This window comes from Myiozetetes cayanensis, unplaced genomic scaffold, assembly GCF_022539395.1.
Source record: "Myiozetetes cayanensis isolate MyiCay16 unplaced genomic scaffold, myiCay2020 scf68, whole genome shotgun sequence".
NCBI lineage: Eukaryota > Metazoa > Chordata > Aves > Passeriformes > Tyrannidae > Myiozetetes > Myiozetetes cayanensis.
The window spans coordinates 169,359-191,078 of NW_026087942.1; the positions used below are offsets into that span (position 1 = coordinate 169,359).

Below are 21,720 nucleotides of genomic sequence, written 5' to 3' on the forward strand. Positions count from 1 at the left end.
TCTAAGGGGGCCCCCTCAGCCCCTGGGGGGTCACAGCCCGGGGGTCTCACCCTCCTCCGACTCGTTGGACTGGGATGGGACATCCAGGATGGGACCTGTGGGGGGCAGAGCTGGGGGGCAGCGAGAGGGGGACAGAGAGGGGACCCTGGGCACCCACCACACCAGGGACCCCCTGCCCCCACCACCCCAGGGACCCCCACCCCGGCATCCACCACCCAGAGACCCCCTGACCTCCACCACCCCAGAGACCCCCTACCCCACCACCCTAGGTACCCCCACCCCGGCACCCACCACCCCGGGCACCCACCACCCCAGGCACCCCGCACCCACCACCCTGGGACCCCCCCTCAGCACCCACCACCCTGGGCACCCCAGCACCCACCACCCTGGGCACCTCCCCCAGCACCCACCGCCCAGAGACCCCCACCACCCCCAGCACCCACCACCCTGGGCACCGCCCCCAGCATCCAGCACCATGGGGGCTCTGACACTCCCCACCCTGGGCACCCCCACAGCACCCCCACCCTGGGCACCCCCCAGCACCCACCACCCCATGGCCCCCGGCTGCACCCTGAGGACCCCCACCCTGTCCCCCACGCCCGGGACCCCCAGCACCCACTGTCCTGAGACCCTGACCACAGCCTGGGCCCCCCTCTGTCCCCTCCCGCCCCAGGACCCTCAGCACCCACCCTGGGACCCCCAGTACCCATCCCCGGGACCCCAGTACCCATCCCCAGGACCCCCAGCACCCCCTTGAACCCCCCTACCTCCCTGGCACCCCTGCACCCACCCTGGCCCCACCACCCACCCTGGGCCCCCTGCACCCACCCCCGGGACCCTGCACCCAGCCTGGGACCCCCTGCACCCACCCCGGGACCCCTGCACCCACCCTGGGACCCCAGCACCCACCCTGGGACCCCCAGCACCCACCCTGGGACCCCTGCACCCAGCCCTGGGCCCCCTGCACCCACCCCGGGCCCCCAGGCACCCACCCCGGACCCCTGCACCCACCCCCGGACCCCTGCACCCAGCCCGGGCCCCTGCACCCACCCTGGGACCCCCTCACCCACCCCTGGGCCCCAGCACCCACCCCGGCCCCCAGCACCCACCCCAGGACCCCCTGCACCCACCTCCTGGGACCCCCGCACCCAGCCTGGGACCCCCTCACCCACCCTGGGACCCCTGCACCCACCCCGGGACCCCAGCACCCACCCTGGGACCCCCAGCACCCACCCTGGGACCCCTGCACCCAGCCCGGGCCCCTGCACCCACCCTGGGCCCCCAGCACCCACCCTGGGCCCCCAGCACCCACCCTAGGACCCCCGCACCCAACCCAGGACCCCAGTACCCCCGGATCCCCTGCACCCACCCTGGACCCCCTGCACCCACCTCCTGGGACCCCCAGCACCCACCCCGGGACCCCTGCACCCACCCCTGGCCCCCGCACCCACCCTGGGCCCCCTGCACCCACCCTGGCCCCCCTGCACCCACTCCCGGGACCCCTGCACCCACCCCCTGGGACCCCAGCACCCACCCCAGGACCCCTGCACCCAACCTAGGACCCCCAGTACCCCCTGGGACCCCAGCACCCACCCTGGACCCCTAGTAATCCCCCGGATCCCCTCGCACCCACCCTGGGACCCCTGCACCCACCCTGGCCTCCCACACCACCCTGGGACCCCCGCACCACTCCCTGGGACCCCCAGCACCCACCCTGGGCCCCCTGCACCCTGCACCCACCCCGCACCCACCTCCTGCGGGGCCCCCTGGCGAGGGCGTCGGCGCTGACGGAGCCGCTGTCGAGGCCTGTCGGGGCCGGAGTCGCTGCCTGGGGACTCCGTGGGACCCCGGGGACCCTGGCGAAGGACCCTGAGGTCAGGCCTGGGACGGGGTGGGGCCCCTCTGGGGTCACAGCCCAGGCAGGGCACAGGGGGACCCAGGAGGGTCCCAGTGCCCGTGTTGGGGTCCCCATTCAATGGGTGGGGGTCCGTGCCCTTGTTGGGGGTTCCCTTGCCCATGACGGGGGCTGTGCCATGGTAGGGGTCCGTGCCCACGCTGGGGGTCTCTGAGACTACGTTGGGGTCCCCGTGCTCACGCTAGGGGGTCCTCGTCTCACGCTGGGGGTCCTTGTGACCATGTTGGAGGTCCCAGCTCCGTGTTGGGGGCCCCAGTGCTGAGGGTGAGGGTCCAGTGCCGCGCTGGGGGTCCCCTGTGCCTGTGTGTAGTCCCTGTGCCTGTGTTGGTGGTCCCAGTGCCCGTGTTGGGGGTCCCAGTGCCGAGGGTGAGGGGTCCGTGCCCGTGTTGGGGGGGGTCCCCATTCAATGGGTGGGGGGTCCGTGCCCTTGTTGGGGGGTTCCCCTTGCCCATGACGGGGGGCTGTGCCCGGTGGTGGGGTCCGTGCCCACGCTGGGGGGTCTCTGTGACCACGTTGGGGGTCCCTGTGCCCACGCTGGGGGGGTCCCTGTGCCCACGCTGGGGGGGTCCCTGTGACCATGTTGGGGGTCCCTGTGCCCATACTGGGGGGTCCATGCCCATGTCAGGGGTTCTCATGCCCACGTTGGGGGTTCCTGTGCCCATACTGGGGGGTCCATGCCCATGTCAGGGGTTCTCATGCCCACGTTGGGGGTCCCTGTGCCCATACTGGGGGGTCCCTGTGACCATGTTGGGGGTCCCCGTGCCCACGTTGGGGGTCCCCGTGCCCACGCTGGGGGTCCGTACCCCCATGTCCCCCCCCCCCGTGCCCGGCCCTACCTCTGCCCGGGCGCTGTGCCGAGGTGGTGGTGAGATCACCTGGGGGACACCGGGGTCAGGGTGCCGGGGAGGGCACAGAGCCCCCGGGGTGCCATCGGTGGGGTCCTACCGCCTCCCACCCCCACACTCACTCTCTCCCGACGCCTCCAGCTTGGCGGGACTGACGGGCTCTGGAAGGGACGGGGGGACACACACACGTCACCCCGGGGTGCCCCCCGTGCCCCCCACGGGTGTGGGATGGGGAACTGAGGCACGGGGGGCAGGGGGTCCCAGGGGTCCCTCCCCGTACCTGGGGTCTGTCCTCCGCCGACAGCGCCACGTCCAGGGGGCCTGAGGGCTCTGCAGGGGACACGGGGGTGACACGGGCCGGGGGCATGGCCCGGGCCACCTCTGCCCCGGGGACACGGCCGGCCCCCACCTGCAGCCAGGTAGGGGACCCCCAAACCCCACTGTGCTGCCGGAGGGACCCTCGGGTGCTCAGGTGCCCTCCCTCCCCTGAGACCCCAAACCCCCTGGCACCCACGCCCCTCTCACCATCGGCCGTGGCGGCCGCCAGGACCAGGAGGGCGACCATGGCCAGCGCTGGGACCCTGCGGGGACACGCGGAGTTTGGGGACCCCTGAGCACCCCAGACATCCCCCCACTGCTCCCAGTGCTCCCCCCGGCCTCTTCCTGGGGACCCCGAGCCCCCCCAACACCCCTCAGTGCTCTCGGTCCCTTCCCCGCCCCCCGGCACCCCCCAACGCTGGGGTCCCTGCTGTCCCCCTGGCCCGGGGGTCCCCTCTGTCCCTGCTGTCCCCCTGGCCCGGGGGTCCCCTCTGTCCCTGCTGTCCCCCTGGCTCGGGGGTCCCCTCTGTCTCTGCTGTCCGGGGGTCTCTGCTGTCCCTTGGTCCTTGGGAGTCTCTGCCATCCCCGCTGTCCCCTCTGTCCCCTCTGTTCCGGGGATCCAGTCTGTTCCCGACGTTCCCTCCCTCCCCGTTATCTTGGGGGGTCCCTGGGGGTCCTCTCTGTCCTGGGGGTCCCCTCTGTCCCCGCTGTCCCGGGGGTCTCTGTTTTCCTGGGGGTTCCTGGAGTCCCCTCTGTCCCCACTGTCCCCGTGTCCCCGTGTCCCCGGGGTGTCCTGTATCCCCGCTGTCCCGGGGGTCTCCTGCATCCCCGCTGTCCCCGCTGTCCCCGCTGTCCCGGGGGTCTCCTGCATCCCCCCTGTCCCCGCTCACCCTCGGGACTCGCCCATCGCTGCTCGGGGCCGGGCGCTGCGGGGCCGCGGGGCCGCCCGGGGCCGTTATAGCCGCAAGGGCCCGGGGAGGGGCCGGTGGCGCGGGGCCAGCCAATCCCGGGCCCCGCACCGGCTCCGCACCGGGGCTGCACCAGCTCCGCACCGGCTCCGCACCGGGGCTGCACTGGGGCTGCACCAGCTCCGCACCGGCACCGCACCGGCTCCGCACCGGCACCGCACCGGGGCTGCACTGGGGCTGCACCAGCTCCGCACCGGCACCGCACCGGGGCTGCACTGGAACCGCACCGGGGCTGCACTAGGACCGCACCGAGATGGCACTGGAATCGCACCGGCCCTGGGACCGCACCGGCCCCGCACCGGGACTGCAGACACCGCACCGGGACTGCAGACACCGCACCGGGACTGCAGACACCGGGAGCTGCCGCTGCGGCACCGGGCACCGCACCGGCACCGGGCACTGGCATTGCGGGCACCGCACCGGGCACCGCACCAGCACCGGCACTGCGGGCACCGCACCGGCACCGGGCACTGGCATTGCGGGCACCGCACCGGCACCGGGCACCGGCACCGGGCACCGGCACTGCGGGCACCGCACCGGCACCGCACTGGCGCCGGGCACCGGCACTGCGGGCAGCGGGCGCGGTTGCGGCCCCAGCAGATGGGAACCGGGAACAGGGAACGCGGCAGCAGCACCGGCACCGAGCCAGGAACGGCTGCACCGGGAGCTGGGAATGGCCCCGGGAGCCGGGAATGGCCCCGGGAACGGCCCCGCGTTCCGCCGGCCCCGGGCGTCATCGGCACCGCTCCACTCCAGAAACCGGCACCGGACCCCCAAACCCGGGCACCGCCACGGCTGTGGGGACCCCAGAGCCATAACTGGGACCCCCAGAGCCATAACTGGGACCCCCAGACCCACTGTGGGGACCCCAGACCCACTGTGAGGACCCCCAGACCCAGAGCCATAACTGGGACCCCCAGACCCACTGTGAGGACTCCCAGACCCAAAACCATAACTGGGACCCCCAGAACCATAACTGGGACCCCTAGAGCCATAACTGGGACATCCAGCCCCACTGTGGGGACCCCCAGACCCCCCACCATGTCTGGGTACCACGACACAGCTCTGGGGACCCCCAAAAAACAACACTGTGACCCCTCCCCTCCCCCTCCCCCCCAGCACCATTTCAGGGACCCCAGAGCCACCACTGGGACCCCCAGCAAAGCTCTGGGGACCCCCAAACCCCGAGTAACAGCCGTGACCCTCCATTTACCACTGCGGGGGGACCCCAGAACCAGAGACACGGCTGGGACCCCCCCAACACCACTGCGGGGACCCCCAGACCCAGAGCCATAACTGGGACCCCCCCAACACCACTGCGGGGACCCCCAGACCCAAAGCCGTAACTGGGACCCCCAGAGCCATAACTGGGACCTTCAGCCCCACTGTGGGGACCCCCAGACCCACAGCCATAACTGGGACCCCCCCAGCACCACTGCGGGGACCCCCAGACCCAGAGCCATAACTGGGACCCCCAGAGCCATAACTGGGACCCCCAGCCCCACTGTGGGGACCCCCAGACCCACAGCCATAACTGAGACCCCCCAGCACCACTGTGGGGACCCCCAGACCCCCCACCACGTCTGGGTACCACGACACAGCTCTGGGGACCCCCAAAAACAACACTGTGACCCCTCCCCTCCCCCTCACCCCCAGCACCATTTCAGGGACCCCAGAGCCACCACTGGGACCCCCAGCAAAGCTCTGGGGACCCCCCCAAACCCCGAGTAACAGCCGTGACCCTCCATTTACCACTGCGGGGGGACCCCAGAACCAGAGACACGTCTGGGACCCCCCAACACCACTGTGGGGATCCCCAGACCCAAAGCCGTAACTGGGACCCCCAGAGCCATAACTGGGACCTTCAGCCCCACTGTGGGGACCCCCAGACCCACAGCCATAACTGGGACCCCCCCAGCACCACTGCGGGGACCCCCAGACCCAGAGCCATAACTGGGACCCCCCCAGCACCACTGTGGGGACCCCCAGACCCACAGCCATAACTGGGACCCCCCCAGCACCACTGCGGGGACCCCCAGACCCAAAGGCACAACTGGGACCCCCCCCCCCCCAGCATCACTTTGGGCACCCCAGGGTGATAACTGGGACCCTCAGAACAGCCCTGGGGACCCCCAAACCCAGAGCCCCCGCACCACTCTGGGGACCCCCGAGTCACCCTCGGGGACCCCCAGCACGGCTCTGGGGACCCCCGAATCCCCTCTCCCCCGGGGATAGGGGGGGTCCCCTGTGCTCCCCCAGATGTCCAACACCCCCTTGGGGGGCCCCCCGACCCTCGGAGAGCCCCCCAGGGCCGGAGCCGGGGTCCTGCCCCCCCATCGCGGCCGAACAAGGGCCCTTTGTTGGGGCGCTCAAAGCCCCTTTGTCCCGGGATTAGGGGTCGGGAGGGGGTCGTGAGGCCGCGCCCGGCTCCGGTTGCAGGTGCCGGGGTGGGGGTGGGGGTTGGGGGTCCCACCTGGGCTGGGAGCTCCGGGCCCTTCCCCCACCCCACTGGGGGTCGGGGGGACCGCGGGGGCTGCCAGAAATGGGGCCAAGGGACACCCCAAAACCCAGTCCTGGGGTCACCTGGACCCCCCAACCCCAGTCCTGGGGCCACCTGGACCCCTCAAACTTCAACCTCGGGGCCACGGGACCCCCCAACCCCAATCCTGGGACCACACGGACCCCCAAACCCCGGTCCTGGGGCCACATGGACCCCCGAACTCCAGTCCTGACCCCCCAAACCCGGGTCCTGGGGTCACCTGGACCCCCAAACCCCGGTCCTGGGGTCACCTGGACCCCCAACCCCAGTCCTGGGGCCACCTGGACCCCCAAACCCGGTCCTGGGGCCACATGGACCCCCGAACTCCAGTCCTGACCCCCCAAACCCGGGTCCTGGGGTCACCTGGACCCCGATACCTCGACCCCGGGGCCACGGGACCCCCCAGTCCCCAATCCTGGGGTCACCTGACCCCCCCAAACCCTGCTCCCGGGGCCACCTGGACCCCCAAACCTTAACCTCAGGGCCACCTGACCCCCCCAAACCTCAATCCTGGGGCCACCTGGACCCCCAACCCCCAGTCCTGGGGCCACGGGACCCCCCAAACCCCAGTCCTGGGGTCACCTGGACCCCCAAACCCTCAGTCCTGGGGTCACATGGACCCCCAAACCTCAACCTCGGGGCCACTTGACCCCCCCAAACCCCGGTCCTGGGGCCACCTGACCCCCCCCAACCCCAGTCCTGGGGCCACCTGGACCCCCAAACCTGGTCCTGAGGTCACACAGACCCCCCAACCCCCAGTCCTGGGGTCACTTGACCCCCCAAACCCTGGTCCTGGGGTCACCTGGACCCCCAAACCCCCAGTCCTGGGGTCACCTGGACCCCCAAACCTCATCCTCGGGGCCATTGGACCCCCAAACCCCAGCCCTGGGGTCACGACCCCAACCCTGGTCCGGGGGCCACCTGGACCCCAAAACCCCGACCCCGGGGCCACCTGGACCCCCAAACCTCTACCCTGAGGCCACCTGGACCCCCAACCGCCAGTCCTGGGGCCACCTGGACTCCCAACCCTCAGTCCTGGGGTCACCCGGACCCCCCAAACCTCAGTCCTGGGGTCACCTGACCCCCAAACCCTAGTCCTGGGGCCACCTGGACCCCAATCCCCAACCTGGGTCACTGACCCCAAACCTGGTCCTGGGGTCACCTGGACCCCAAACCTCAATCCTGGGGCACTGGACCCCAAACCCCAGTCCTGGGGCCACCTGGACCCCAAACCCCAGTCCTGGGGTCACCTGACCCCCAAACCTCAACCCTCGGGGTCACTTGACCCCCAAACCCCGCGTCCTGGGGTCACCTGACCCCCAAACCCCAGTCCTGGGGCCACCTGGACCCCCAAACCTGGTCCTGAGGCCACAGACCCCAACCCCAGTCCTGGGGTCACTTGACCCCCAAACCCCAGTCCTGGGGTCACCTGGACCCCAAACCCCCAGTCCTGGGTCACCTGGACCCCAAACCTACTTGACCCCCAAACCCCAGTCCTGGGGTCACTGGACCCCCAAACTCCTGGTCCCGGGGCCACCTGACCCCAAAATCCCCAACCCCGGGGCCACATGGACCCCCAAACCTCTACCCCGAGGCCACAGGACCCCCCAACCGCCAGTCCTGGGGTCACCTGGACTCCCAACCCTCAGTCCTGGGGTCACCTGGACCCCCCAAACCTCAGTCCTGGGGTCACCTGACCCCCAAACCTCAGTCCTGGGGTCACCTGGACCCCAAAACCCCGACCCCGGGGCCACATGGACCCCCAAACCTCAACCTCGGGGCCACGGGACCCCCCCAAACCCCAGTCCTGGGTCACCTGGACCCCAACCCCCCCAGGACCACGTGTCCCCCCAGACTCCCCCAGACTCCACGTGCGTGTCGTCGTCCTCCCCCAAACCCCAACCCAGGGGGCCCCCACCCCCCAAACGCCGGTCCTGGGGCCGCTCTGCCCCCCAAACCCCAACCCTGGGGTCATCTGACCCCCCAAACCCCAACCTGGGATCTGACCCAGACTCCCTCCCCCGGGTCCCTGGTACGGCCGCACAAGGTCCCTTTGTCCCTTTGTCCCTTTGTCCCGGGTCCGGAACGCTCCGGCCGCGTGACGGGCGTGGACACGGGTGGGTCGAGTGGGGGGGGCTGGGAACGCTGGGAGAGACAGAGAGGGGCACTGGGGGCACTGGGAGAGCCAGAGAGGGGTACTGGGAGCACTGGGAGAGACAGAGAGGGGCACTGGGGGCACTGGGAGAGCCAGCAGTGGGCACTGGGGGCACTGGGGGCACTGGGAGAGCCAGAGAGGGGCACTGGGAGAGCCAGAGAGGGGCACTGGGAGCACTGGGAGAGCCAGCAATGGGCACTGGGGGCACTGGGAGAGCCAGCAGTGGGCACTGGGGGCACTGAGGGCACTGGGAGAGACAGAGAGGGGCACTGGGGGCACTGGGAGAGCCAGCAGTGGGCACTGGGGGCACTGGGAGAGCCAGCGAGGGGCACTGGGAGAGCCAGCAGTGGGCACTGGGGGCACTGGGAGAAGCAGCAATGGGCACTGGGGGCACTGGGAGAAGCAGCAGTGGGCACTGGGGGCACTGGGAGAGCCAGTGATGAGCACTGGGGGCACTGGGAGAGCCAGTGAGGGGCACTGGGAGCACTGGGAGAGCCAGCAGTGGGCACTGGGGGCACTGGGAGAGCCAGTGATGAGCACTGGGGGCACTGGGAGAGCCAGCAGTGGGCACTGGGGGCACTGGGGGCGCTGGGGGCACTGGAAACACCAGTGGTACTGGTGGCACTGATGGCACTGATGGCACTGGGAGCATTTTCCCAGTACTGGGGTCATTGGTCTCTACTGGTCCCACCAGTGCCCTGGGTCAGCTCTGCTGTCACTGGTCCCACTGGTGTCACTGGTCTCTCACTGGTGTTACTGGTCCCTCACTGGTCCCACAGGTGTCACTGGTCCCACTGGTGTCACTGGTCTCTCACTGGTGTTACTGGTCCCTCACTGGTCCCACTGGTCTCTCGTTGGTCTGTCACTGGTGTCACTGGTGTCACTGGTCCCTCACTGGTCCCTCATTGCTGTCACTGGTGTCACTGGTCCCTCACTGGTGTCACTGGTCCCACAGGTCCCACTGGTGTCCCTGCTCCCAGTGGTGTCACTGGTGTCACTGGTGTCACTGGTCCCACTGGTATCACTGGTCTCTCATTGGTCCCACTGGTGTCAGTGGTGTCACTGGTCCCACTGGTGTCACTGGTCCCTCACTGGTGTCACTGGTCCCACTGGTGTCACTGGTCCCTCACTGGTGTCACCACAGTCACTGGTCCCACAGGCCCCACTGATGTCACTGGTCCCTTACTGGTGTCACTGGTCCCACAGGTCCCACTGGTGTCACTGGTCTGTCCCTGGTCCCACTGGTGTCACTGGTGTCACTGGTCCCTCACTGTCCCCACGGGTGTCCCTGCTCCCACAGGTCCCACTGGTGTCACTGATCACGGTCACTGTCCCCACTGTCCCCACGGGTGTCCCCACGGGTGTCCCCACGGGTGTCCGTGGTTTGTCCCCGTCCCCACTGTCCCCACGGGTGTCCCCACGGGTGTCCCGGGTCTCTCACAGTCCCCACGGGTGCCTCCAGGGGTGTCCCCGCGGGTGTCCCCGGTCTGTCCCTGTCCCCACAGTCCCCAGGGGTGTCCCCAGGGATGTCCCCGCGGGTGTCCCCACTGTCCCCACGGGTGTCCCCAGAGTCCCCAGGGATGTCCCCACAGTCCCCAGGGGTGTCCCCAGGGCTGTCCCCCCCGCAGTCCCCGCTGTCCCCCCGGCCATCGGGACCCCACTCATGTCCAGGGGTGTCCCCGCAATCCCCGCAGTCCCCCCGGCCATCGGGACCCCACTCGTGTCCAGGGGTGTCCCCGCTGTCCCCGCAGTCCCCGCGGCCATCGGGACCCCACTCGTGTCCAGGGGTGTCCCCGCTGTCCCCTCCGCAGTCCCCCCGGCCATCGGGACCCCACTCGTGTCCAGGGCTGTCCCCGCTGTCCCCCGCAGTCCCCCGGCCATCGGGACCCCACTCGTGTCCAGGGCTGTCCCCCGCTGTCCCGCAGTCCCCCGGCCATCGGGACCCCACTCGTGTCCAGGGCTGTCCCTCCGCAGTCCCCTGGCCATCGGGACCCCACTCGTGTCCAGGGTGTCCCCCGCTGCCCGCAGTCCCCCGGCCATCGGGACCCCACTCGTGTCCAGGGGTGTCCCCGCAGTCCCCGCAGCCCCCCCGGCCATCGGGACCCCACTCGTGTCCAGAGGTGTCCCCAGGGTTGTCCCCGCTGTCCCCGCAGCCCCCCCGGCCATCGGGACCCCACTCGTGTCCAGGGGTGTCCCCAGGGTGTCCCCCGCAGTCCCCGCAGTCCCCTGGCCATCGGGACCCCACTCGTGTCCAGAGGTGTCCCCAGGGGTGTCCCCGCTGTCCCCAGGGGTGTCCCCAGCCGTGTCCCCTGCTGTCCCCGCAGTCCCCCATCGGGGACCCCACTCGTGTCCAGGGCTGTCCCCCGCAGTCCCCGCAGCCCTCCCGGCCATCGGGACCCCACTCGTGTCGCTCCCCGCGCAGGCGCGGTGCGGCCGGCAGGGGGCGCTCCGTTCCGCGCCCAGAGCGCCCCCTGGCGGCGCGGCGGCCCTGCGGCTCCAGGCGCCGCCGCCATCTTGTCGCCCCCGGCCGAGGAGGCCGCGCCCAGCCCGAGCCTCGGCCCGGCCGGTACCGACCGCGGACACAGGGGACACGGAGGACACGAGGGGCACTGAGGGACACAGGGGGACACCGAGGGGACACAGGGGGGCACAGGGGACACGAGACACGGGGGACACGAGGGGACACGGGACACGTGGGGCTCCGGGACACAGGGGACACGGGGGGACACAGGGACACAGGGGGGCTCCGGGACACGGGGGGACACTGAGGGGGCACAGGGGGGCACGGGACACGGGGAGGACACGGGGGCTCCAGGACACGAGGGGGCTCCGGGACACAGGGGGGCACGGGGGGACTGGGACACGGGGGAGCTCTGGGACACAGGGTGGGCACCGGGGACACGGGGGGCTCCAGGACACAGGGGGCTCCGGGACACAGGGGGTCACCGGGACACGGGGGACACGAGGGGACACGGGGGCTCTGGGACACGGGGGCTCCGGGACACGGGGGCTCCGGGACACGGGGGGACACGGGGGGACACGGGGGGACACGGGGCCCGGGACTGGGGGGCTCGGGACACAGGGGGGACACAGGGAGCTCCGGGACACGGGGGGACACGGGGGGACACAGGACACAGGGGCACGGGGGGCTCCGGGACACAGGGGGACACGGGGGCCCGGGACACAGGGGGGACACGGGGGATGCATGGGGGGACACAGGACACAGGGGGGACACGGAGGGACACGGGACACAGGGGGACACAGGGGGCTCCGGGACACGGGGGGACACAGGGGGACACGGGACACAGGGGGGACACAGGGGGACACGAGGACACGGGGGCTCCGGGACACGGGGGGACACGGTGGGGGCTCCGGGACACGGGGGGCACCGGGGACACAGGGGGACACGGGGGACACTGGGGACACAGGGGCTCCGGGACACGGGGGACACGGGGGGCTCTGGGACACGGGGAAACCGGGGACACGGGGGACACGGGGGGACACAGGGGGACCCGGGACACGGGGGCTCCGGGACACGGGAGGGACACGGGGGGCTCCGGGACACGGGGGGACACGGGGGGCATGGGGGGGCACGGGACACGGGGGACACGGTGGGGGCTCTGGGACACGGGGGAGCACTGGGACACGGGGGGGACACGGGGGCTCCGGGACACGGGGGGCTCCGGGGCACGGGGGAACCTGGGACACGAGGGGACACGGGGGGCTCTGGGACACGGGGGCACGGGGGATGCGGGACACGGGGGGACACGGTGGGGCTCCGGGACACGGGGGGACACAGGGGGCTCCGGGACACGGGGGGGCACCGGGACACGGGGGGCTCCGGGACACGGGGGGCACCGGGACACGGGGGGCCCGGGACACGGGGGGCTCTGAGGATGGGGGGGCTCCGGGACACGAGGGGGCGGGGAGTGAATGGGGGGGTTAAAGGGGTGGGAATAGGAGGAGTGGGAGTGGGGGGTTGAAGTGACGGGGTGAGGGGTGTGGGTGTGTGCACAGGTGTGGGGTGTGCACAGGTGTGGGGTGTGGGGTGTGCACAGGTGTGGGGTGTGCACAGGTGAGGGTGTGGGGTGTGCACAGGTGTGGGGTGTGCACAGGTGTGGGTGCAGGTGAGGGTGTGTGCACAGGTGAGGTGCTGGGTGGGGTGTGCACAGGTGTGGGGTGTGCACAGGTGAGGGTGTGCACAGGTGAGGGGTGTGCACAGGTGAGGGTGGGGTGTGCACAGGTGAGGGGGTGTGCACAGGTGAGGGGTGCACAGGTGTGGGGTGTGCACAGGTGAGGGTGTGGGTGCACAGGTGAGGGTGTGCACAGGTGATGGGTGCACAGGTGTGGGGTGTGCACAGGTGAGGGGTGTGGGGTGTGCACAGGTGAGGGGTGTGCACAGGTGTGGGGGTGTGCACAGGTGAGGGGTGTGCATAGGTGTGGGGTGTGCACAGGTGTGGGGTGTGCACAGGTGAGGGGTGTGGGGTGTGCACAGGTGTAGGGGTGTGCACAGGTGTGGGGTGTGCAGGTGAGGGGTGTGGGGTGTGCAGGTGAGGGGTGTGGGGTGTGCACAGGTGTGGGGTGTGCACAGGTGTGGGGTGTGGGGTGTGCACAGGTGTGGGGTGTGCACAGGTGAGGGGTGCACAGGTGAGGGGTGTGCAGGTGTGCAGGTGAGGGGTGTGCACAGGTGTGGGGTGTGCACAGGTGTGGTGAGGTGTGGGGTGTGCACAGGTGAGGGGTGCAGGTGTGCAGGGTGTGGGGGTGTGCACAGGTGAGAGGGTGTGGGGTGTGCACAGGTGAGGGGTGTGCACAGGTGTGGGGTGTGCACAGGTGTGGAGTGTGCACAGGTGTGGGTGTGCACAGGTGAGGGGTGTGCACAGGTGTGGGGGTGTGCACAGGTGAGGGTGTGGGGTGTGCACAGGTGAGGGGTGTGCACAGGTGTGGGGTGTGCACAGGTGAGGGGTGTGCACAGGTGAGGGGTGTGCACAGGTGTGGGGTGTGCACAGGTGTGGGTGTGCACAGGTGAGGGGGTGTGGGGTGTGCACAGGTGTGGGGTGTGGGGTGTGCACAGGTGTGAGGTGTGCACAGGTGTGGGGTGTGCACAGGTGAGGGTGTGGGGTGTGCACAGGTGTGGGGTGTGCAGGTGTGTGCACAGGTGTGGGGTGTGCACAGGTGAGGGGTGAGGGGTGTGCACAGGTGAGGGGTGTGGGGTGTGCACAGGTGAGGGTGTGCACAGGTGTGGGGTGTGCACAGGTGAGGGAGTGTGAGGTGTGCACAGGTGTGGGGTGTGGGGTGTGCACAGGTGTGGGGTGTGCACAGGTGAGGTGTGCACAGGTGTGGGGTGTGCACAGGTGAGGGGTGTGGGGTGTGCACAGGTGTGGGGTGTGCACAGGTGTGGGGTGTGCACAGGTGTGGGGTGTGCACAGGTGTGGGTGTGCACAGGTGAGGGGTGTGCACAGGTGAGGGTGTGCACAGGTGAGGGTGTGCACAGGTGAGGGTGTGGGGTGTGCACAGGTGTGGGGTGTGCACAGGTGTGGGGTGTGCACAGGTGAGGGTGTGCACAGGTGAGGGGTGTGGGGTGTGCACAGGTGAGGGGTGTGGGTGTGCACAGGTGTGGGGTGTGGGGTGTGCACAGGTGAGGGTGTGGGGTGCACAGGTGAGGGGTGTGTGCACAGGTGTGGGGTGTGCACAGGTGTGGGTGTGGGTGTGCACAGGTGTGGGTGTGCACAGGTGAGGGGTGTGGGGTGTGCACAGGTGAGGGTGTGCAGGTGGGGTGTGCAGGAGGTGTGGGGTGTGCACAGGTGAGGGGTGTGCACAGGTGTAGGGTGTGCACAGGTGTGGGGTGTGCACGGAGTGAGGTGTGGGGTGTGCACAGGTGAGGGGTGTGCAGGTGTGGGGGGTGTGGGGTGTGCACAGGTGAGGGGTGTGCACAGGTGTGGGGTGTGCACAGGTGTGGGGTGTGGGTGAGGTGTGGGGTGTGCACAGGTGTGGGGTGTGGAGGTGCACAGGTGAGGGGTGTGCACAGGTGTGGGGTGTGCACAGGTGAGGGTGTGGTGTGCACAGGTGTGGGGTGTGCAGGTGAGGTGTGGGGTGTGCACAGGTGTGGGGTGTGCAGGGTGGGTGCACAGGTGTGAGGGTGTGCACAGGTGTGGGGTGTGCACAGGTGTGGGGTGTGCACAGGTGTGGGGTGTGCACAGGTGAGGGGTGTGGGGTGTGCACAGGTGAGGGGTGTGCAGGTGTGGGGTGTGTGGGGTGTGCACAGGTGAGGGGTGTGCACAGGTGAGGGGTGTGCAGGTGAGGGGTGTGAGGGGTGCACAGGTGTGGGGGTGTGCACAGGTGTGGGGTGTGCACAGGTGAGGGGTGTGCACAGGTGAGGGGTGTGGGGTGTGGGTGTGCACAGGTGAGGGGTGAGGGGTGTGCACAGGTGTGGGGGTGAGGGGTGTGCACAGGTGAGGGTGTGAGGGGTGTGCACAGGTGTGGGGTGAGGGGTGTGCACAGGTGTGGGGTGTGCACAGGTGATGGGGTGTGAGGGTGTGTGCACAGGTGAGGGTGTGGGGTGTGCACAGGTGAGGGTGTGCACAGGTGAGGGTGTGGGGTGTGCACAGGTGAGGGTGTGCACAGGTGAGGGGTGTGGGTGTGCACAGGTGTGGGGTGTGCACAGGTGAGGGTGTGCACAGGTGAGGGAGGTGTGGGGTGTGCACAGGTGAGGGGTGTGCACAGGTGAGGAGTGTGCACAGGTGAGGGGTGTGGGGTGTGCACAGGTGAGGGGTGTGCAGGTGAGGGGAGGTGTGGGGTGTGCACAGGTGAGGGTGTAGTGCACAGGTGAGGGGTGTGCACAGGTGTGAGGTGTGGGGTGTGCACAGGTGAGGGGTGTAGGGTGTGCAAAGGTGAGGGGTGTGCAGGTGAGGGGGTGGCAGGAGTGAGGGTGTGGATGAAGATGTGAGGATGAGGATGAAGGTGTGAGGGGGGTGCACAGGTGAGGGCTGTGCAGGTGAGGGGGTGGGAGGTGTGAGGATGTGAATGAAGGGGTGAGGACGAAGATGAAGGTGTGAGGGTGGGTGTGAGTGCAGGGAGGTGAGGATGAGGATGAGGCTGAAGGTGTGAGGGTGGGTGTGAGTGAGGAGTGTGTGAATGAGAGGAGTGGGGGGTGTGAGGGATGTGTGCAGGTGAGTGTGGAGGGTGGGAAGGAGAGGATGAAGGGGTGAAGGTGAGGATGAAGGGTCAGGGTGAGGATGAAGGTGTGAGGGTGAGGATGAAGGTGTGAGAGTGAGGATGAAGGGGTGAAGGTGAGGATGAAGGGTCAGGGTGAGGATGAAGGTGTGAGGGTGAGGATGAAGGTGGGAGGGTGAGGATGGTGAGGGTGTGGTGTGGAGGTGTGACAGGTGAGGATGAAGGTGGGAGGGAGAAGATGAAGGTGTGAGGGTGAGGATGAAGGGGTGAGAGTGAGGATGAAGGGGTGAAGGTGAGGATGAAGGGTCAGGGTGAGGATGAAGGTGGGAGGGTGAGGATGAAGGTGGGAGGGTGAGGATGGTGAGGGGTGTGTGGGAGGTGTGACAGGTGAGGATGAAGGTGGGAGGGAGAAGATGAAGGTGGGAGGGTGAGGATGAAGGGGTGAGGATGAAGGGGTGAGGATGAAGGGGTGAGGATGAAGGGGTGAGGGTGAGGATGAAGGGGTGAGGATGAAGGGGTGAGGGTGAGGATGAAGGGGTGAGGATGAAGGAGTGAGGGTGAGGGTGAGGATGGTGAGGGGTGTGAGTGTGGGAGGTGTGACAGGTGAGGATGAAGATGTGGGAGGGTGAGGATGAAGGGGTGAGGGTGGTGTGAGTGTGTGAGGATGAAGATGAAGATGAGAGGGTGAGGATGAAGGGGTGAGGATGAGGATGAAGGGATGAGGGTGAGGATGAAGGGGTGAGGATGAAGGGGTGAGGATGAAGGGGTGAGGATGAAGGGGTGAGGGTGAGGATGGTGAGGGGCGTGAGTGTGGGAGGTGTGACAGGTGAGGATGAAGGGATGAGGATGAGGGGTGTGGGGGTGTGCAGGTGAGGGTGGTGTGAGTGTGTGAGGATGAAGATGAAGATGAGAGGGTGAGGATGAAGGGGTGAGGGTGAGGATGAAGGGGTGAGGGTGAGGATGAAGGGATGGGGGTGTGATGGGGAGAGTGTGGGGGCTGTGAGTGTGCAAAGGGGGCTGTGAGTGTGCAGAGGGGGCTGTGAGTGTGCAGAGGGGGCTGTGAGTGTGCAAAGGGGGGTGTGAGTGGGGGGATGTGAGGATGGTGGTGGGTGTGAGTGCAGGGTCTGTGGGGATGCTGGGGGGTGTGAGTGGCTGCCTGGGGGTGTTGGGGTGAGGGTGAGCACAGGAGTGTAGGGGCAGGGGTGCCCGTGGGGTGCCCTGTAAGGCAGGGGGTGCTCTGTGGGGCGAGGTGGGAATCAGGGGGTGCCCCTGGGCCTGCAGGCTTTTATCCCATTCCTTGGAAGTCTCCCTGTTTGTTCCAACCTGCCCCAAACCCGCCGGAATTCGGGATTTTGGGGGGAATCCCTGGGGAATGGGAGTGATCCTGTAATTCGGGATTTGGGGGAATCCCTGGGGAACGGGGTGGCAATCCCAGAATTTGGGATTTTGGGGGGGAATCCCTGGGGAATGGGGCAGTGATCCTGGAATTTGGGATTTGGGGGGGAATCCCTGGGGAATGGGGTGGCAATCCTGGAATTTGGGATTTGGGGGAATCCCTGGGGAATGGGAGTGATCCTGGAATTTGGGATTTGGGGAAATCCCTGGGGAATGGGGTGGCAATCCCAGAATTCAGGATTTGGGGGGGAATCCCTGGGGAATGGGGCAGTGATCCTGGAATTTGGGATTTGGGGGGAATCCCTGGGGAATGGGGCTGTGATCCCGGAATTTGGGATTTGGAGGGGAATCCCTGGGGAATGGGGTGGCAATCCCCGAACGCTGTGGGTGACACATCCCAGCTCTGTGTTGTCCCCGTCCCCAGCCGTGGATAAAAATGTTCCAAAGGTGTGGAAAAGTGCTGGAATTTGGTCCAAAACAGCGGCAGGAGAGGCCGGAGCGAGGAGCTGGGGGGGCTGGGAAGGGTTTGGGGTGGCAGGAGAGGGCCTGGAGGTGGGAAGGGTTTGGGATGGCAGGAGAGGGTCTGGGAGGGGAATTTGGGAGGTGGGAAGGGTTTGGGATGGCAGGAGAGGGCTGGGAGAGGGGTTGGGAGGTGGGAAGGGGCAGGGATGGCAGGAGAAGGCCGGGAGAGGGGTTGGGAGGTGGGAAGGGTTTGGGATGGCAGGAGAGGGGTTTGGGAGTTGGGAAGGGGCAGGGATGGCAGGAGAGGGGTTTGGGAGGTGGGAAGGGTTTGGGATGGCAGGAGAGGGTCTGGGAGAAGGGTTTGGGAGGTGGGAAGGGTTTGGGATGGCAGGAGGGGGTTTGGGAGGTGGGAAGGGTTTGGGATGGCAGGAGAAGGGTTTGGGATGGCAGGAGAGGGGTTTGGGAGGGGATTTGGGAGGTGGGAAGGGGCAGGGAAGGGGAGGAGGCAGGAGCAGCCTCTGGAATGTGGAGCTGGGGGAGGGCCTGGCAGTGGGATGGGATGAGGGGAAAGGGCCTGGGGCTGTGCCAGGGCAGATTCCCGGTGGGATATCTGGAAAACTCCTCTGGAATGGGCTGCCCAGCCCTGCCCTGGGGGGAGTGACCATTCCCAGAGGGATAAATCCCTTCGGATGTGGCGCCTGGGGACGTGGGCAGGGGTGGCCTGGTTGGACCCGCTGTGTCCCAGGGCTTTTCCAGCCTGGGCAATTCCATGATTTCCGACCTCCCTGAGGCTGGATGTGCCCTGTCCTGGCCCTTCCTCTGGAAGCCTCTCTGCTTCCCGTGGGGATTGTTTGGCACGGGAGGCTCCCAGCAGGTGGAACAGCGCCCTGGGGAGCGGGCGGGGAAGGCCTGGAAAGCCGGGATTTGGGGAGGGGCTCTGCATGGAGCGACCCCAGGAGCATTCCCTCGTGCTGGGATCGGGGCAGGGTGGGGGTGGTGTGTGATGGGATGGGGCAGCCGGAGTTTCCCAAGCGGGAGAGAGGTCGGAGAACATTCCCGAGGCCTTTCCCAACTCCCGGAGCCGGAGGGGTCAGCGCTGTGCCCGAGCTGGGTGGGAGCCAGTGATTCCCTGGAGAACTGGGGGCACAACCACCCACCCCTCACCCACAGGGCATCCCCGGGATCGGGAACAGCCTCCCCTTACCCCGGCAGGGACAGCTCCAGGCAGCGCTTCCCGCTGCTCCTGCTGGGATTTCTGAGGGACCTGCAGGGATTTTGGGGTATCCCGTGGAGCTGGACTCCGTAATGCTGGTGGATCCCTCCCAGTCCAGGATATTCCATGGGATTCTGTGGGATTATCTTCATAGGCTTCCCCAGTTGCACCCCGGGGTGGCCAGGAGGGCACGGAGCTCCCCACATCCCGTTTCTCCAGAGCTCTCCCGGCAGTATCTCCCTAGGCACGGTCTGGGATCCCAGTTCCCTGTGGATTCAGGGGTGGCACCGGTTCATCCCGGTTATTTCCTGCCCCTTTGGAACCCTCAGGATCCAATTCCATCAAACCCACTTATTAGTGACCAAATATCCTGAAATCCCATCTCATCCCAGATCCCGTTTTCCTTGTTATTTTTGGCTTAAAATTCCTGCCTGGATTGCGTCCCGCGGCTCCGGGGCAGGAAGGGAAAACCGGGAATGCTGTGAGAGGGTTGGGATGTGCGGGGTGCCTGGAGCTGAGAGCCCTTTGAGGGAAAACCCCTTGGAGATGGGCAGGGAGCGGGGGACGTGCTTTATTCCCGGGTCAGAAATGCTGGGAAGTGCTGGGAACAGCTCCCGCCTCTGGATCCGTGCACTCACCCCGTCCCTGAGGGGCACGGATGGAGGGGGGGCCGTGCCGGGGGCTTTTTTCCAGGGGTTCCCGAGGGGGGTTTGATCCGTGTGGAGCTCGTGGCATTCCCAGCTGGGGGGGATGGAGGATGTCCCCGTGGCCGTGGGGAGGGGATGGGGTGGGCACGGTGCTGGTGCCCAGGGTGGGATCCAGGGGGTGGTTGGGTGTGTGCCACCATCCTGGAGGGATCCAGGGTGTGTGCCACCATCCCGGTGGGATCCAGGGTGTGCCACCATCCTGGAGGGATCCAGGGGTTGTGCTGCCATCCTAGAGGGATCCAGGGGCTGTGCCACCAATCCTGGAGGGATCCAGGGAGTGTGCTGCCATCCTAGAGGGATCCAGGGGCTGTGCTGCCATCCTGGAGGGATCCAGGGGTTGTGCCACCATCCTGGAGGGATCCAGGGGGTGTGCCACCATCCTGGGGGGATCCAGGGTGTGCTGCCATCCTGAGGTCAGGGTGCCATCCTGGAGGATCCAGGGCTGTGCCACCATCCTGGAGGGATCCAGGGCTGTGCCACCATCCTGGAGGATCCAGGGAGTGTGCCACCATCCTGGAGGGATCCAGGGGGTGTGCCACCATCCTAGAGGGATCCAGGGGGTGTGCTGCCATCCTGGAGGGATCCAGGGGGTGTGCCACCATCCTGGAGGGATCCAGGGGCTGTGCCACCATCCCAGAGGGATCCAGGGGTGTGCCACCATCCTGGAGGGATCCAGGGGCTGTGCCACCATCCTGGAGGGATCCAGGGGCTGTGCCACCATCCTGGAGGATCCAGGGGTGTGCCACCATCCTGGAGGATCCAGGTGTGCCACCATCCTGGGGGATCCAGGGGTGTGCCACCATCCTGAGAGGATCCAGGGGTGTGCCACCATCCTGGAGGATCCAGGGTGTGCCACCATCCCGGTGGGATCCAGGGGGTGTGCCACCATCCTGGAGGGATCCAGGGGTGTGCCACCATCCTGGAGGGATCCAGGGGGTGTGCCACCATCCTGGTGGGATCCAGGGGGTGTGCCACCATCCTGGAGGGATCCAGGGGGTGTGCCACCATCCTGGAGGGATCCAGGGGGTGTGCCACCATCCCGGTGGGATCCAGGGGGTGTGCCACCATCCTGGAGGGATCCAGGGTGTGTGCCACCATCCCGGAGGGATCCAGGGGTGTGCCACCATCCCAGAGGATCCAGGGGTGTGCTGCCATCCTGGAGGATCCAGGGTGTGCCACCATCCTGGAGGATCCAGGGTGTGCCACCATCCCGGAGGATCCAGGGTGTGTGCCACCATCCCGGTGGGATCCAGGGGCTGTGCCACCATCCCGACAGGATCCAGGGGGTGTGCCGCCATCCCGGCGGGATCCAGGGGGTGTGCCACCATCCCGACAGGATCCAGGGGGTGTGCCACCATCCCGGTGGGATCCAGGGGGTGTGCCACCATCCTGGAGGGATCCAGGGGGTGTGCCACCATCCCAGTGGGATGAGCTCCGTCCCCATCCCGGACGGATCCGGTTCCCCCTTGTGCTTTCCCCCTTGGCTCCGTGGGATCCGTCCCCATCCTGGCACCGCTGGTGTCCGTGGGCATCTCCCTCGTGCCGCTTCCCTCCCGCTGGGAAGCAGGTCCTGGCTAAGCCCACCGCATTCCAAAGGATCCTCCGGAGCCGGGAGCGGAGGGAGCGATCCACCCTCGGCTCTGGGGGGGCTCTGGGACGGGTGGATCCGTCTGGGGGGACGGAAGGGACCAGAGGGGGACAGAGGCCTCGGCACATCCCACCCCGGATGGTTTGGGATCTCCGGGATCCCGGGACGTGCCGACCTCACCCCTGCTGTGTTTGTTGTTGTGTTTGGGATCACTGGGATGGTTTGGGATCTCCGGGATCCCGGGACGTGCCGGTCTCACCCCTGCTGTGTTTGTTGTTGTGTTTGGGATCACTGGGATCACTGGGATACTGGGATCTCTGGGATCCCGGGCGTGCCGGTCTCACCCCTGCTGTGTTTGTTGTTGTGTTTGGGATCACTGGGATCACTGGGATGGTTTGGGATCTCCGGGATCCCGGGACGTGCCGGTCTCACCCCTGCTGTGTTT

General features: G+C 68.0%; 1 protein-coding gene across 1 annotated transcript in view; it reads left to right on the forward strand.

The window, feature by feature from the left end:
* The window catches only part of LOC126651578 (uncharacterized), a gene marked incomplete at its 3' end in the record, with an annotated part of 149,721 nt that overhangs the window by 120,598 nt on the left and 7,403 nt on the right, over window positions 1–21,720 (forward strand). The window lies entirely within an intron of this gene.